The sequence below is a fragment of the Euphorbia lathyris genome, chromosome 6, assembly GCF_963576675.1.
Source record: "Euphorbia lathyris chromosome 6, ddEupLath1.1, whole genome shotgun sequence".
In the NCBI taxonomy this organism is placed as follows: Eukaryota; Viridiplantae; Streptophyta; class Magnoliopsida; order Malpighiales; family Euphorbiaceae; genus Euphorbia; species Euphorbia lathyris.
This window is the reverse complement of record NC_088915.1, coordinates 74,767,063-74,785,616: the sequence shown is the minus strand read 5'-3', so window position 1 is coordinate 74,785,616 and position 18,554 is coordinate 74,767,063.

The window sequence follows — 18,554 nt, the reverse complement described above, 5'->3', positions numbered from 1 at the left end:
TAAATTAGAATGTTAAAGTTTGAATTTTAATATACTCAATAAAAAATTTTAATTGGAAAAGAATTTACATAAAAGGTGAATAAACAATTTTGAACTAATTAATCTTGGTAGATTTATCAGAAGCAATGATATATGCTAAAAACATTTGTATAAATTAATTATTTTATGATTTTATAAATGAAAATTGTAAGTATTTTTTGAAATATATAGGGCTTAATTTATTCAAAAAAGTTGATTTTTTTACCTTTTGCTTATTATTTGATAGTAATATTTAGTTTCTAACCTATTTAATATGCTCATTTTTACCACTGGACTTATTATTTAGTAACATTTGTCTTCTTATTATTCAAAATTGGTGAAACCTTAATCAATACGAATGATTGAGATTTCACAAATTTTAAATAGACTAAGAGGCAAATGTTACCGAATTATAAATTAAGAGGTAAATACTAATATTTTAATAAAATACATATAATTCAATTGGATTTGGTTATATCAAGTTTTTTTTAAATAATGGGACCAATAACTACATTATTCTTAATACAAAACTGAATCAAACTTATTTTCGATTTGGTTTTGATTCGATTACCGTTTGTTCTAAAATTTGCTCACCGGTAATTATAAGTCATTTTAACGGGCGAGGTAAAAAATGAAATGAAAAATAATGAGAGGAAATTAGGTAATATATGAAAATGATGAAAAATAGGTGTGGTGTTGAAATATAAAAGAATGAAATGGTGCAAGTCATACTCAGATTAGACCAAAGAAAGAAGCCCAACGTCACCTCATCATCTCATCTTACCATTGTATATATCTTCTTGCACTTTTCTATGCTATAATCTAATACTTTTCTTTTCTTTTCTTTTCCTTTTTATTTATTTTGAAAATAGCAATTTTGATTATATCCTTGATGGAGCAACATAAATAGCTTTAGTAACTATTTTCATGCATGTGATTTCATGCCTAAATCTTTATATTTTACTATATGTTTTTGTTTTTGATGAGGGCATCTTATCCCTAAGCCCGAGTCCGGAACTACTAGAAGCCACCCGGGAGAACCCACTCAAAGAGAGCAAGGAACGACCCAAAACAGAGAACACGCGGGGCGTGTCCAACCTGACGCAAGGCGTGGGAATGGTGGTCTTGCATGAAAGACCAGGTCAGTTGGTGACGCGGGGCGCATCTCTTGCCACGCGGGGCGTGATTACTCACATTAAGCAAGAAAAGTTCCAGGAGGATAAACACGCAGGGCGCAATCCTTGGGCGCCCCACGTAGATTCCACTCCGCAGACCTCCCAGTTCCAGGAGCCTCATGACGCGGGGCGTGGTTCACAGTACGCCTCGCGTGACGCCGAGCCACCAGGTCAGGAGCATTTTAACGCGGGGCGTATTCCGCAGGACGCCTCGCGTACTGAACTCGAGCCAACCTCCTGAAGTCCAGGAGCATTTTTACGCGGGGCGTAAGATCCGATACGCGGGGCGTATCTCGACCTGGAGACTACTTCTCCTCCAAGTTCTTACCTTGGGGGACCATTTCTGCAACACTCTATTTACTGTATTGCCATTGTGACTTATTTACTAAACTACCTTTTTCCCTATTTTACCCTCTTAGCCAAGTGTTAACCAAAACCCTATTCATAGGCTTTTGGGTCTTTTTCTTTGATTTGAGGGAGAGTATTTAAACTCCCAATTTTTGTAATGTTCTCAACTTTGATGAATTAAAACTTATAGCCTCCTTGAGAGCTTGGATTTCTATCCTTTGGGTTAACTCAACCTTCAAGTATAGCTTGAGAAGATTGCATTCTTTGTGGATTTAAGATTAAAATCCTCAGTCGATTTCACCCTACATCAGTTGGTATCAGAGCTGAGTCGTTTTCCTTGATCGGAGACTTCTTCTCGGAGATGGTTCAACCACGTATCACCACCGACACCATTGGAACTCAAGAACAAAGGCTTGAAGCTCTAGAATCAAGCTTGAAAGCCATAAATGACAAGATGAGTGAGTTGGAAGAGAGGCAAGAAGCGGAACGAAGAGAAAGACGTCAAGATACGGAGAGACTTATTCTTGAGTTTCGGAATAGTCAAATCCAACCCGCCGGAGAGCCTCACCGGAGACAAGAAGAACAAACCCACCGTCTACTTGAAAGGCAACCAACACCACCACCACGGATAACCTATGCACCACAAGTAATGGACGCTCGGGTTCAAGAGGTAAGGCGGACTAATCCCATAACCATTAGAAATGTGGATAGTGATAGTGATGGGGAGTTCTTTGATGATTATGATATGCCTAGGATTGCTAGGAATATGGGGATTAGAATTGATGAAAATGCCATGAATGGTAGGCCTAGACATGATGTGCATGTGAATGATGTTGTTGGTCCCGCGCATGTGCGTGCCGGGAATATGGATATTGTGCATAATGATGTTGTAGGTGGTTACGAGAGAGAAAATGTGGGTTTGAATGATCCGTATGAAGGCCGAGGTAATGGGAGAGGCGGATATGTTAGAGAGCCGAATATGAGAAGGGAGTATGGTGGTAACTTTGAGCGGGATGACGCTTTCAAACTGAAAGTGGACTTACCTTCATTTGGGGGAGAACTTGATATAGAGGGCTTCCTTGATTGGCTGCTAGAAGTGGAGCGGTTCTTTGATTATTCGGGAATACCGGAAGATAGGAAGGTTCATCTAGTTGCTTACCGATTGAAAGGAGGAGCGTCAGTTTGGTGGGATAATGTTAAGGAAGGGAGAAGAAGAGGAGGAAGGGAACCGATTAGGTATTGGTTGAGGATGAAGTCGATGTTGCGGGAACGGTTTCTACCACCCGATTATGAGCAGTACATCTACAGTTCCTATCGGAATTGTTCTCAAGGCGCTAGAAGTGTGCACGAGTACACCTCGGAGTTCTTGCGGCTTTCGGCAAGGGCTAACTTGTCGGAAACCGAAAGCTAAAAGACTTCAAGGTATCTTGAAGGATTGAGGTACAACATCCAAGATCGGATTGGGACGCAAATGGTCATTCGGGTACAAGATGCTCGTAACTTGGCATTGAAGGCCGAAGCACAACTGAGTTTGAGGGGTCGAGAAGGTTATAGAAGGGCTGGAACCGAGAGTACCTATGGAGGGAGAGGAACTCCCAAGGGGATTGATAAGGGTAAAGGAATCGCAAGTTCAAGCGACTCCAAAGCGCCAAGTACGGGAAGAGCACCTAGCGGAGATGTGAGGCCTTTTAAGGCGACACAACCCCCTAGGGGTAACAACCCTTACGCTAAACCGGCTCCGTTCAAGTGCTTCCGATGTAACGAGTCGGGTCACCATTCCAACGAGTGCCCCAAGAGAAGAAGTGCCAATGTGGTTGAGCGGTATGAGGATGACGAAGACTATGATGACGAGGGGGATGTTTGTTGTGATCCCGTTGAGGATGAGTATGGGGAAGAGTATGATGGGAGCAACGCCATACACGTAGTGAGGAGGCTCCTAGTCTCAAGTCGAATAGCTTCGGATCAACGACACCAATTGTTCCGAACCCGATGTCTAGTGCAAGGGGTGAAGTGCAATGTGATCATTGATAGTGGGAGCCAATAGAACATTATTAGTGATACCGCTGCCAAGAGGTTTGGATTGGAGCTTGAGGCACACCCTAGTCCGTATAGTGTGGGGTGGATCAAGGATGTCGGAGCAATGAAGGTCACTCAAAGATGTAAGGTCCCTCTTGAGATAGGGGAGTATCGGGATGAGGTTTATTGTGATGTGGTGGAGATGGATGCGTGTCATTTACTGTTGGGACGTCCGTGGCAATTTGATAGAGACGCCACCCATGCTGGGAGAAAGAACACCTATCGTTTTATGAAGGACGGCATCAGATATGTTCTAACTCCTCTATCGGGGGAGCCCACAGATAAAGGGAAATCTACCTTGATCGTTTGCCCAACTCACAAGGCGTTTATTAACGAGTGTGAGGAAAGTCAAACGGTTTATGTAGTGATGGTGAAGGCGAGCCCACCGACGGAAAGTGTGGGGAGTGAAACTGAAGAGGTTTCGGAGGAAGTGGGGAGATTACTCAATGAATTCCGAGATGTCTTCCCGGAAGAGTTACCGGATGGATTACCACCCCTACGGGACATCCAACACCACATTGATCTAGTGCCGGGAGCTAGCTTGCCTAGTCTTCCCCACTACCGGATGAGTCCCAAGGAGAGTGAGGTAATGAAGGAGAAGGTGGATGAGTTGATTAAGATGGGGTATGTTAGGGAAAGCATAAGCCCATATGCTGTGCCGGCTTTGTTGACACCCAAAAAGGATGGGTCGTGGAGAATGTGTGTGGATAGCCGAGCCATCATTAAGATTACAATCCTGTACAAGTTCCCGATTCCCCGACTTGATGATATGCTCGATCAGTTGAGTGGTTCCAAGGTCTTGTCGAAGATCGACTTGAGGAGTGGATATCACCAAATTCGAATCAAGGCGGGAGATGAATGGAAGACGGCGTTTAAGACGCGGGATGGGCTATATGAGTGGCTAGTGATGCCATTCGGGATGACCAATGCACCGAGTACTTTCATGAGATTGATGAACCAAGTGTTGAGTCCGGTGATTGGGAAGTTTGTGGTGGTCTACTTTGATGATATCCTCATCTATAGTAAGACCCTAGAAGAGCATGTAGAGCACTTGAGAACCGTATTAACCTTGCTCCGGGAAAACCAACTCTTTGCCAACACTAAGAAGTGTGATTTTATGATGGAGAGCTTGGTGTTCCTTGGGTATGTGGTCAGTGGGAGTGGGATTCGTCTGGATGAAGAGAAAGTGAGAGCTATCCGGGAGTGGCCGACTCCGAAGACAGTTGGGGATATTAGGAGTTTCCACGGGTTGGCTACGTTTTATAGGCGGTTCATCCGGAATTTCAGCGCTATCGTGGCTCCTATGACCGAATGCTTGAAGAAGGGTAGAGGTTTCAAGTGGGAAGAGGAGCAAGAGAATAGTTTTTCCTTGATTAAGGAGAAGTTAAGTACCGCTCCGGTGTTAGCTTTTCCGGACTTCGAGAAGCTCTTTGAGGTGGAGTGTGACGCTAGTGGCGTTGGAGTTGGGGGAGTGTTAATGCAAGAAAAGAGGCCCATAGCGTATTTCAGCGAGAAATTGTGTGACTCAAGGCAGAAATGGGCCACTTATGATAAGGAGTTCTATGCGGTAGTGAGGGCTCTCAAGACGTGGGAGCACTACCTTATTGGGAAGGAATTCATGCTGTACACCGATCACCAAGCCCTTAAGTACTTGGGGAGTCAAAAGCAAATCCGAAGCTCAATGCATGCTAGGTGGTCCGCATTTATGGATAAGTTTCCTTATCGACTTCTACACAAATCGGGTCAACAGAATAAGGTGGCGGATGCTTTGAGCCGGAGGGTTGCGCTTATGAAAACAGTGGCATTGGAGTTGACAGATTTTGAGCACATCAAGGGAGAATACGAAGATGACACCGACTTTAGTATTGAATGGGAGAAGTGTAGAAGAGGCACCGAAGAGGGTGGATATCAGCTTGTGGACGGATTTCTCATGAAGGGTAGCCAGCTGTGCCTCCCACACACGTCTATACGAGAAAGGGTGATCCGAGAGCTACATGGTGGAGTGCTGGGCGGTCATTTTGGTAGGGAAAAAACCTTGGAAGCAGTTAGTTCCCGGTACTTTTGGCCCAAGATGAGAAAAGATGTGGCATATATCGTTGAGCGATGTGAGAATTGTCAAGGCTCCAAGGGGCATGCCACCAATGCCGGATTACGTATGCACTTACCAATTCCGGAAACTATTTGGGAGGATCTCTCGATGGATTTCGTATTGGGGCTGCCAAGGACCCAACGGGGAATGGATTCGATCTTTGTGGTGGTGGATAGGTTCTCAAAGATGGCTCATTTCATTCCATGTCGGAAGACTAATGACGCCACCGCCATTGCTAAGCTCTTCTTCTGGGAGGTAGTGAGATTACATGGGGTTCCAAAGAGTATAGTGTCGGATCGGGACACGAACTTTGTTAGCCACTTTTGGCGCTCTTTGGGCTATTTTGGGAACTACCTTGAAGTTTAGCACCACAGCTCACCCCCAAACGGATGGACAAACCGAGGTGGTGAATCGGACTTTGGGAAATCTATTGCGGAGCAAGTGCCGAGATCGGCCCAAGATGTGGGATTATGTGATCGCCCAAGCCGAGTTCGCCTATAACTCAGCCGTAAGTTCAACCACCGGGAAGTCACCCTTCGAAGTGGTGTACACCAAGGCCCCTAACCATTCACTTGATTTGGGGGAGATTCCGAAGGTAGAGGAGAAGAGTGTGGCAGCCCGGAATTTGGCCAATGACTACCACCTAATGCACCAAGAAGTACGGAATAGTATCGAGAAGAAGAATAGTAAGAACAAGGCCAAAGTTGACGAGCACCGAAGAGATGTGCAATTTAAAGTGGGGGATGAAGTAATGGTGTATTTGGGGAAGGAGCGACTCATGCACGCCCCTAGTAGTAAATTGAGGCCGAGGAAGTACGGTCCGTTTCGAATCACCAAGAAGATGAGTGCCAATGCCTACCAACTAACCCTTCCCAACTGGCTTGGGAAAATGTCTCCTTCTTTTAATGTGCAGGACCTTAGCTTGTGGAAGCCGGAGGGAACATTGCCGACCAAGGTCACCGAGGCGGGGCCCGACTCTTTCGAAGAATGGGAGAATGATGAGGGCATCGTATCCCTAAGCCCGAGTCCGGAACTACTAGAAGCCATCCGGGAGAACCCACTCAAAGAGAGCAAGGAATGACCCAAAACAGAGAACACGCGGGGCGTGTCCAACCTGACGCAAGGCGTGGGAATGGTGGTCTTGGATGAAAGACCAGGTCGGTTGGTGACGCGGGGCGCATCTCTTGCCACGCGGGGCGTGATTACTCACATTAAGCAAGAAAAGTTCCAGGAGGATAAACACGCAGGGCGCAATCCTTGGGCGCCCCGCGTAGATTCCACTTCGCAGACCTCCCAGTTCCAGGAGCCTCATGACGCAGGGCGTGGTCCACAGTACGCCTCGCGTGACGCCGAGCCACCAGGTCAGGAGCATTTTAACACGGGGCGTATTCCGTAGGACGCCTCGCGTACTGAACTCGAGCCAACCTCCTGAAGTCCAGGAGCATTTTTACGCGGGGCGTAAGATCCGATACGCGGGGCGTATCTCGACCTGGAGACTACTTCTCCTCCAAGTTCTTACCTTGGGAGACCATTTCTGCAACACTCTATTTACTGTATTGCCATTGTGACTTATTTACTAAACTACCTTTTTCCCTATTTTACCCTCTTAGCCAAGTGTTAACCAAAACCCTATTCATAGGCTTTTGGGTCTTTTTCTTTGATTTGAGGGAGAGTATTTAAACTCCCAATTTTTGTAATGTTCTCAACTTTGATGAATTAAAACTTATAGCCTCCTTGAGAGCTTGGATTTCTATCTTTTGGGTTAACTCAACCTTTAAGTATAGCTTGAGAAGATTGCATTCTTTGTGGATTTAAGATTAAAATCCTCAGTCGATTTCACCCTACATCAGTTTTGATGTTATAATTGTTAATTCACTTCTTTAATTTACAATTCAATATAAATATAATTATAATTTTTGTGATAAAATATAAATGGTACAATATATAAAGAGATTTGAAGGAATTTATTCACCAAGAATAGTACGTGTTATCACGGGTCTTATAACATAGATAATCTGTTAAGTTGTTTACATCACAAGAACGAAAACTATAATCTCGTATTGTCGGTCACATGATAATTATGCCAAGATTAATCGTGAAAAGAATTGATGATCCACAAACTAAGAGCAGACGTTTGAGAGAGAGGGAGCATCGGCTTAGGGAGAGGGATGGTGGTTCTTAAGCTTCTCATCTTGTCTAATGTGTTAGAGTTATGTAGCTTTATATATATATATATATATATATATATATATATATATATATATATATATATAGCTTGTAATTTGTTCTTAACCCTAATTACCTACATAACCCTAATCATGTCCATTTCAGTTACAGACGGATTATATTCGATGAGAATAATTTTTTCAATATATCTCATGTTGCAAATAACGAAACATATTCTTTATCTCATTTCATTTACACTTGCAAATAGTTCGTGCGACTGACATACACTTGAAAGCTCTAGTATTATATACCGGTTGGGGATGTATAGCATTTTAATTGAACATGTATTGTAACAAATTATATGCATTATCTTAGACTTCATATCACATCTACCATAATTATTTTGGTCTCCACACTTTTCTTTTATCACAATTAAGCACATGTAGAAACTTGAAGATGTGAACACATGAAAATCTTTCTCTCTTACTATATCAATATTTTAGAAATAATAGTTTTTAGAGATAATTCCAAAAATAACCGATGTACTTTCGCTGATTTGCAAATTGGTGCATGTGTTTTTTTTATTGCAAAAAGAGGATTGAGGTGTTTGTTTGTTTGCAAAATCAATAACTTTTAGGTTTACACTATCAATTTGACCGTTAATGACATCAAAATAGAAAATTTCAAGAATTAATGATATTCTATCAACTTTGATTTTTGAAGTTTTTAGTTTTGAAGTCATTAAAGTGTTGAGTTAATGTTTACAGTGAGAAAGTTAAAAAAAAAATGATTTTAGAAAATAAAAAATGTGGTTCCATAGTAAATATTATACTGAACAAATCTAATTCTTTAAAATCAATGCATGTGGATATACTTATTGGTTTTCGAAACCGGCAAAAACCTATCAGTCTTCTTTTCTCAACAAAAACAATCGTAGACATTCATCCGCAAATCAACAAAAACATAGGTTATTTTTGGAATTACCCTAGGTTTTGTACAGAATATTATAACAAGATACCATTAACGTGGGGACGGGGTAGCCCCGACTTCCATAGGTCCTTGGTTCGACCTCCTAATGAGAATTTGATGGTATTGAAAAAAAAAGTTAAAAACTTTTTTTTTTTAATTCTCTCAAATAAATTGATGATAAATTAAAATTTGTTACATGAATTTACTATCTTATTTTGCTATGAAATTATCATTCATAATTTAAATAAAAATGCCATTTATTTATCAATTTATTTACTTTATGGTGCAATTTTTTGGATATATTTGTTTAAATATATTTTATGTTTATTATTATTTTTTATTAAAAAAATCAATATTATATAAAGTGATAAAATGGTAAACAATTTACCCTGGTCATGAAGTGGAATGTAAATTGATAAAATCAAATCATGGAATTGAACATGAATTGAGGAATTGAGTGTGTATTGACTAATTCGACGTTTTTAATGAACCATAAAATCAATGCATGTTGATCTACTTATTCTTCAACTTTATTAATATTTCTTTATTTTATTTTCTTAAAGATTTAACATAGTACAAAATAAAACCCACCAATTCGTTCCACCTCTGGAATCAGAAATAGGAGGTTGTGAGTTCGAATTCATACTCTTAAAAAAATTTAAAAGTTTATAAAAAAAAAAAAAGACTAGAGAATATTTTTTTCTCTTATAATCTTTAACACACTCATGTACATATGCGAATATGGGCTTGAATTGAAGCATATATTACACATGTCTATCTTACTATGTGTTGAAATTTCATTAGCAAATAGAGTTTTAAGAGCATTTCGAATAGGGGGTGCTTGATTAGGTGGAGGGTGCTTGGAAAAGACTGCCTTCCATTTGGAGTAATCAAGATTGCTTAATTTTTTTTTATAGTAATGTTGCTATTTTTTGACATTCCTACTATATTATTTTTTAATATAAAATATGATTTAGTTGTCTAATATTGGTGCATTTTTATGATAATATTTATCATTAAAATAAATTATACATAAAATAATGATTTGTAAGACCATATTGACAATTTTTGGAGTTGTTTAGCATTGAAGTATTTTCTAAAAAAATTTGCAAAAACTAATATGGATAGGAGAGAAAATAAAATATTTAGGATTATGTATTAAGTTTTGAAAACTTTTGAAGTTGCTTACGTTGAAAATGCTCTAAGATTTGAATTATCAATCACTTAGTCTAAGTGTCTAAGTGGTCTTGATGTCATGCATATCAAAAAAACATTTGATTCAAAAACTTAAGTTAATAGATAAGTTCCAAAAACCAATTATTATTATTATTATTATTATTATTATTATTATTATTATTTTTCATAGCACATTTTTTTCTTTTCAACTTCATTTTTTAATTAAAAAAAACTAGAGTACTGAATACTAAGTCAATTCATTTTGAATTTGGTACATCAAATAGATGGAGATTGAGGATAATTAAATTAACATATAATGGCAATGTTTTATTGAAAATAACATAAATAAAGCACAAAAATGACGAAATGCTAAACGGGAGAATAAGAAACTAGAAGCTTTTTTGTTTTTGTATAAATAGAAAAGTTTCTAGTAGGTAAGGGGCCATCATCTTTTATCTCCAGAATTAATTATATTATTTAACCTTTAAGTAGTAAGGAAGCTGTCTTTGATCTGATTGGTTGTTCATTCATGACAATGAGTGAGTAGTCAGCCTTCAACCAACTTAGGTTGGTGTTTGTAAGTACTATCTTTTCTCATCAATGAAGAATGTTACTTTCTTAATCGTTGTTGAAGGAGTAATAAATATTTAGATATGGTCAATTTATGTTTAATGATTAGAGATGACACGAGAGTGCTCTTAAATCATGGATCTACCTTCGAACTTATATAACTATAGATGGAGATGGAAGTAGTTATACATTAGGGTTTTTACTTGTAAAATGCTTCCTAACACTTAACGGTTGAATGTTCATATAACACAAGGATACTTGGTTATGAGACATTCTTAGAATCTTTGGGAAAAGGGAAACCAGACCTTAATGATATAAGAAGGAAGAGACCTGAACCATTGTACTTCACAACATTCTTATATGATTGGAACTCTAATATAACACGGACACCTGTTCTATGCATGTGCTAGGCTTGTGCCCTTACCAAAATATCATCAACCACCCATTCTAGACTTGTTTACTTTTTATTCTTAAGACTTTTAAAAACAAACACTCCCTCAAATATAGGTTTACTAGATGTTAAGGCAATTTTTCACTTAATTTCACTCTCAATCCTTAAGGAATACGACACTTGGCTTATCCTTCATTCGACCTAATTACACTTATTAGTGTTAATATTCCAAACAACAATACATTCATACTTGAATTGCATTACACTGCTCTTACCATTTTTTAACTTGATATTCTTCCACCATTTCATTGCTACCTAGACATATACATGAACTTTGAGTCCCATACAGGAGCCAAATACTGTTGGTCCCGTGTAACGTGACAATATTAGTTCCAAGGGGGGTTAGGAACTATTTAAAAAAATTTGTCCGTTAAAGCTGACTTCTTTTCCTAAAAGACTTTAACTTAGTCTTTAAGCACAATGGTGCTGAGTAGTTTTAGACACAGGCTTAATCAACTAGTGACTAAGTATGTTTCTATCTTTGAGTCAGGAGATAGCACTTAAGTCTATTCCTGAACTCAGCTTCTCAGTTCACTCAACTCAGCGTGTGATCGTTTTAGTGTTTTACTAGGCAGTATTTAAGCAATCAAGATATAAAGGAGTTAAGGGTTAGAAAGATATTACTCAGCAGACGTATCCTGGTTCGGCCTCTCCGCCTACGTCCAGTCCCCGGAATTCCTTCCGAGCTTTTCAGAATCCTCTACTGAGCTCTTTAAAGGTAGAGCACAAACCTTTTACAATAGCAACTGAGAGTACCTTCCTCTATTCCTCTACTCAATCCTATTTCTACCGCTGAGTACTATGACCGAGTACTCAGCTTCTCCTTTCTATACTTCTAGAAATGATAAGTGTTTGTTTGTCCTAAACAATAATTGCTAAGACACTTTAGATGAATAAGACCACTCTAGACTTTTACACAAGATTGGAATTGGTATAAGATTTGCTTTGCTTTTCTCAGAGAACTTCGAATATCAATTTGGTCAGCGTTCCGACTTGATTGAAGATCTGCATCAAATGAAGCGTTTGAGTGGCCTATTTATAGTGACACTTGATGCACCGGTAATTTCGAATTTCGAAATAACCGTTGGAGGGAAACGGCTTCCTGTCGCTTTCACTCAGTACGTGCTCAGCGTCCTCGGCCAATCAAGTTCTTGTATCTTCTGTCTTCGGTAGTGCTCAGCAGCTTTTCGTCAGGCTGGACAGAATGTTTCCACATTTATGGCAAAGTCTTCCAGACAGCTTCCTGCGTCTTCTGAACTTTACCCAAAGTAGAAATACTTTGTCTTCAAGTTTGCTCAGGTCAGCTGCTGACCTGACTTCCTTGTCGCACAACTCAACAGCTTCGTCTTGAAGCTTTTGGTCGAAGGTTTCTCGATCATTCTCGTTGCTGGGCTTGCGTTTCATTCAGCTTGAGCTGCGTTTTGATCTGCTTGGGCTGTGTGGCTTTCATCTGTTGACTTGGGCTTGACTTTCTCATATGGGCCTTTGGACCTTTCAACTTAATGTCTTTTAAATTGAATAACTCAACATTGAACAAACACATTAGTATAAATAAATCAAAGCATTTAAATTTAATGTGTTACAATATTTTTATCATGGAGATTTAATTCTTGTTAAATAATTTTGTCAAATCAAAATCATGTGGAAAGGTGTTTCAACAAATATCATACTTGTTATTAGCATCATAGTCTTAAAATTCCCCACCAAAATTACCCAGTAGTTTTCCAATTGAGTCGACATGAACCCTATAGGGAGGTCGTACATACGAACCTATAGAGAGATGTGCAATATGGGAACCTCACCATATTGGAGACATTTTAGAATCAACAGATAATTCTCGAAGGATTATGATCTAGTGTCAAACACCTGTCGCACGTACACATCAATCTCCTTAACACAAAGACCTTTCTCCGAGTGTCAAAGTATTATCATCCTCTTCCGTATATTCTAAAAGTTAATATGGTTTTCATTTAAAAATCTTCCAACCATGCCAAGCTCCACTAGATCCGATCTTGGATCTGCATCTGGAACTTCTAGCACCATCTCTTTTTCCTCACCATCGTATAGGGAAAGTTCAGCTAGCATACGATCAATTGAAGCCATAAAGAAAATAAGTCGCAAACTCTCAATGTGAAGAGAAAAACCTAGAGCTCTCAATGTGAAGAGAAAGACTTCTAAAGTATTTTTTTAGAATATTAAGTCTAGCGATTATAAATTTGATATTTTTTTATTTATAGTACCATATATAGATATTTAAATTTAAAAATAAAATTTTAAATCTTTATATAATATGAAACAGTAACGATGGAGCTGGAGTGTCACTTCCTTTTTTTTATTGATAAAAAATATAATAAATTAATTTTAATTATATTATTATATTTATCTATAAAAAGATTACTTTATTCATATTATATCTAAGAGTTCTACATAAGTTAGATTAATCCTAAATTCTCTCTAATTCTTTACATATCTATATATAAAATAAAACACTAACGATGGATTTCAAAAAACCATTGAGCTGAGGTGTCATTTCCTCCTTTTACTGATAAAAATATAATATAATATATTAATTTTAATTATATTATTATATTTATCTATAAAAAGATTATTTTAAGTAAATACAAAAATAACATTTTTATATCATTAATTTTAATTATTAAATTATAATTTTTTTAGTATTTATATATCAAGATGAATCAATACATCACACGGAATCGCACGGACCAAATCTAGTTTTAGTATAAATCTTATCTAAATTAGAATTCAAATTTAAATATATAATATATAAAATAATTAAAGTTACTGTGGACCAATTTACCTTTGTAGTTAAGGTAAGTAATTTTTCATTGCGTTAAAACTCTTAATTATTATTTTTTTCACAAAGGACAATTGTTTATACAACTAGGAATTTGCTATTATCTAGTTAAAATACAAGTGATTAAACTGAAATCTCAATTAATCATATATTATCACAGGAATTTTCACATGCACCTTAATGAGTAAGTGAATTTGCTAAAAGGTGCCAAAATATTCAAGCAAGAACCTTCTTAGAGATGAACTTTAAGTTAATTTGATTTTTTTTTTATAAATAATAATACTTACAAGCCAAGTTTTCTAGACGGTAAAGATTTTGCAAAACTATTTTTGATTTAATGTTGTAGTTTCTTATATATAAATTGGATTGACTCATAGATTTATTCAATATCAATAATTATTATGTACACCAAAAAAAAAAATTATAGAAAAATTTCAAAATTATACGAGCAAATTGTAAAAAATTGACACCAAGCAGACGTCCAGTGACGCCGCACGTGTGGGCGGTGACCGGCGGCGCTTATAGGTCACGCGCTGGCGTCCGACGGTATCAGGATTTTCGGGCGATGGGGTTTTTTTTCTAGATCTCTCAATTTAGTGTACAAGAACTCTGAAAATGGACTTGAAAAACATAAATTACACAAAAATCTTGATGAATAGAGCAAGAAATTTCCCGAAAATAAACTTCAAAAAATCATTAAAAATTGAAAATAACTCAGATTAACCTCCAATCAAAGTAAAAAATTCAAGAATAATCAAATCTAGCTAGAAAGCCAATAAATTGTCACTTTGTTTATCAGAACTCTTGGAGCATGCCTCCAGTGCGGTCTTTGATTTTAATCCGCTAGATCCTTTCCAACTCCGATTTTGAGACCGGAAATGAGATAAAGAATTTTGGATTATTGATTATAAATTAATCGAAATCCAAAACTCTAATTAAAAAGACACTTATGTAACCTTTAAGGGATCTCAAAGTTCGGAATTTGCCGAAAATTGGTTCATTTAATTGGGTGCAAACGCATAATTATTCTCGTCATGGAAACCATGCGAAAAATCTGTATTCACATTAAGCTTTGTTTTTTCTATTTTATTCATGCTTCAAAGAATAAAATCTCACTCCCTAAACACTCCAATTAGTTTGAGAGAAAAGATCAACCAGGATAACTTACATTTATGATAGATGAATTTAACATATTTTCCACTTAAATATCTAAACTTCATTTTTACATTTAAAAATACTTGAATTTAAGGTAACTTAACACTAAAAATATCTAAACTATTAAGATAATAATACTATAATGTGAAGGTCATTTATGTGGTGCGTTTCTAAACTTCTCTCAGACAACTATCAAGTCGGAGATAGAGAACAGTGGATATAAGGGAAGCGCTGAGTTGGTTAAAAAATAAAGGTTTGAGAAGATGTGAGATTGAATTGGATGTTGTTACCGTAGTTAATCTTAGGGAATGACCTTTTATATCTGATTATCCAAAGTTCTTTAAATGATGTTAATGTCAATTTTGTTAGTCGTTCTGCGAATAGTGTAACTTATAAGCTTGCTTGGGCTATCTACTCTATATCAGGACTGATGTAATGGTTTTTAAAACGTCCTGATTTTATTTATTCTGATTTTTATTAATTAATATGATTTTCTTTAATTAATGAAATTCTTTTTGTTTAAAAAAAAATAATACTATCACGTAGATAATATCTCACAACCAATATTTTCTTCAATTTATTTTTACTAAAGATATTTTCTCATTTTCACACACTCAAATATGAAAAAGGCCCCATTCCTAGTATATAAATAATGTTAAAAATGTGGTATATAGAAATAGAAATATATAGATGGCTCCATCATAAATGCCAAATGGATGACGTGGGTGGGGTATGTAACATGAAGCATGTGACATGGCATGGCATCCACATCATGAATGGGATGTGTTATGGTGTATTAGCCAACTTGCTTTCTTGTTAGGCATTACAATTTACAATTTCACACCTTATGTTATCTTGTTTTTTTTTTTTTTTACATCATCAACTAAATTATTTTATTATATGTTTTATGAACAAGTGGACAAATGTTTGCCACGTAATAATGGTTTTGTAAAATCTTGATTACTCTTTTTATAATGAAATCACACATGTCACATCACGTGTCATCATCAATGATCATTCATAATATTGACCTATTGGAGTTCTATCATGCCCAATGAAATTTCATATCATATGATAGTGATTTATTCAAAATATCAAAATTTCAGGTGTAATATTATGGAGTTTTTTTTTATTATTATTTTAATGGAGGGGACGAAATCCCGGAGCACAACAAAGAACAAGGTAAGTGATACTAGTCATCCTAGGAAAATAAGTACCACAAATATCAGAAAATAAGATATCCAGGATGCCTGCATGGGCACCTCACACTCGTAAAGACACAAGGGTAAACTTCCTGCATAATTCGTCATCCAGTCTGTGGTACGGTTACCTTCGCGGATGTAATATTATGGAGTTAATTATCTAGATATAACTCATATATTAAATACGGGTTATTACCTTTTATAAGGTCTAATATATTGCCAGCTCCTTGAACTTATCAATAATAGTAGATTGGTTCTTTAAACTTTATAATTGTTTCACCAGCTCCCTAAATTTGCTTATTTTGTATCACCATCTCTATAAACTTGTCCATAAAAATTAATTAACTCATTGAACTTTGCAAGTATCTCACCAGCTCCCTAAACTTGTTTATTCTGTAACAACTAAATACAAAAACTATAATACTAACTCGGGTTAATGTGAAAAATACCCCTAACATTTTGGGTAAGAAGTAATCTTACCCCTAACGTTAGTAGCCAAGAGTAAATTTATAAATTTGATGAATTTTTTGAATTTCTTTTGTCCAATTGGTACAAAAGACATTATGTATATATATATATATATATATATTTTATTTTTTTCCACATCCCAACATATGTTTGTGATTCGTTACTGATAAAATGATGCACGTGTGAAGTGTAGATGACAAGATTCATGACCGAAAAAACAGTTTGATGAATTATTTCTCAAATTAACCCAATTTATCAATGTTATGGGTAAAATTGCTTTTGGCTTCCAATGTTAGATGTAAAATTGTACCATTTTAGATGTTAGGGATAAAATTACTCCTAATCCAAAACGTTAGTGGTATTTTTTCACCTTAACCCGAGTTAGTATTATGGTTTTTATATTTAGTTGTTGTTACAGAATAAGCAAGTTTAGGGAGCTGATGATACACTTGCAAAGTTCATGGAGCTAATCAATTTTTATAGACAAATTTAGAGAGCTGGTGATACGAAATAATCAAGGAGACCGAACCAGGATAAGTCTGCTGAGTAATATCTTTCTAACCCTTTACTCCTATATATATTGCTTGCTGTGTATTGCCTAGTAAAACGCTAAAAAGAACATACACTGAGTTGAGTATCTGAAAGCTGAGTTCAGAAATAACTTAAGTGTTATCACCTGACTCACGATAGAAGCAGTTTTAGTCAGCAGTTGACTAAGCTTGCCTCTGATCTTACTCAGCATCACTGTGCTAAAGGACTTGATCAAGTCTTAGTTAAAAATATAAGTTAGTCTTAACGTGAAAATTTTAAATAGTTCCTAACCCCACATTGGAACTAACTTTGTCACGTTACACGGGACCAACATATATAACCTATTGATTAACATGTATATAAGAGTACTATACACATGTTAGAGATATATAGTCGCTTGATGGAATTTAATCGAAAAATTACATGCTTTATCATAGATTTCATATCACGTCCATTGTAATTACTTCGATCTCTACAGTTTTTCTACTATCACAATTATACACATGTGCATAATTCCCTGGGTGGTGAAAATTAGAAACTTAAAGATGTGAATAAATGGCAATCTTCCCCTTTTACTTTATTCATTCCATCATAATTTAATTCGCTTATCTAATCGGTCCAAGTTCGAACTAAATTATCACCTAGCCCATGAGATTATCCTTCTAAGATAACCACATTAAATTATACTTTCAGAATAAGTTAGGACCATAAGGATACGATTTTGAAAACCCATAGTTTTAGGAGTGAGTTTCACAATACATCTCAAGGTCGTTAAGAATTCATAGTATGAATACATGTTTTATGACGTTGATTCCTTATTATTGAAGGAAGGGCATGTCTCAACCCCATACGAAAGCATCGGTTTATATGCACCTCAACATCTAACCTAACTTCCTTGCTTTAAGGATTATCTTTGACAATTTAGACAGAAAGGTTTAATTTATGTTTTAAGTTTCCCTTGCAGATTATATAAAATCTCTTATATACAAGCCTATTTGTGCATGTATATGATCGTGTACTTTAATGAAATTATTTATATAGTTTTTACAAGACGACTTCTATTATTAAACAAGCTCTCCTTTGTTAAAAAATAGCTACATCCTTAACTTTACCATCTTGAGACAAAATAAGGGTAAACACTCGTGCGATTAAATTACTTTTTTTTTTGTCTGATATGCATAATAATATAACAGTAAATACTAACAAATACTATTCAAACTCGTATATTGGAATTAATTCAAAAAGTTTATTGAATTATCATGTTCTCAAAATTACATGAGTAGAAGCATGTTTAGATCCGACACAAACCTAGATCTGATTCATCATAGAATTTAACCACCCAAAC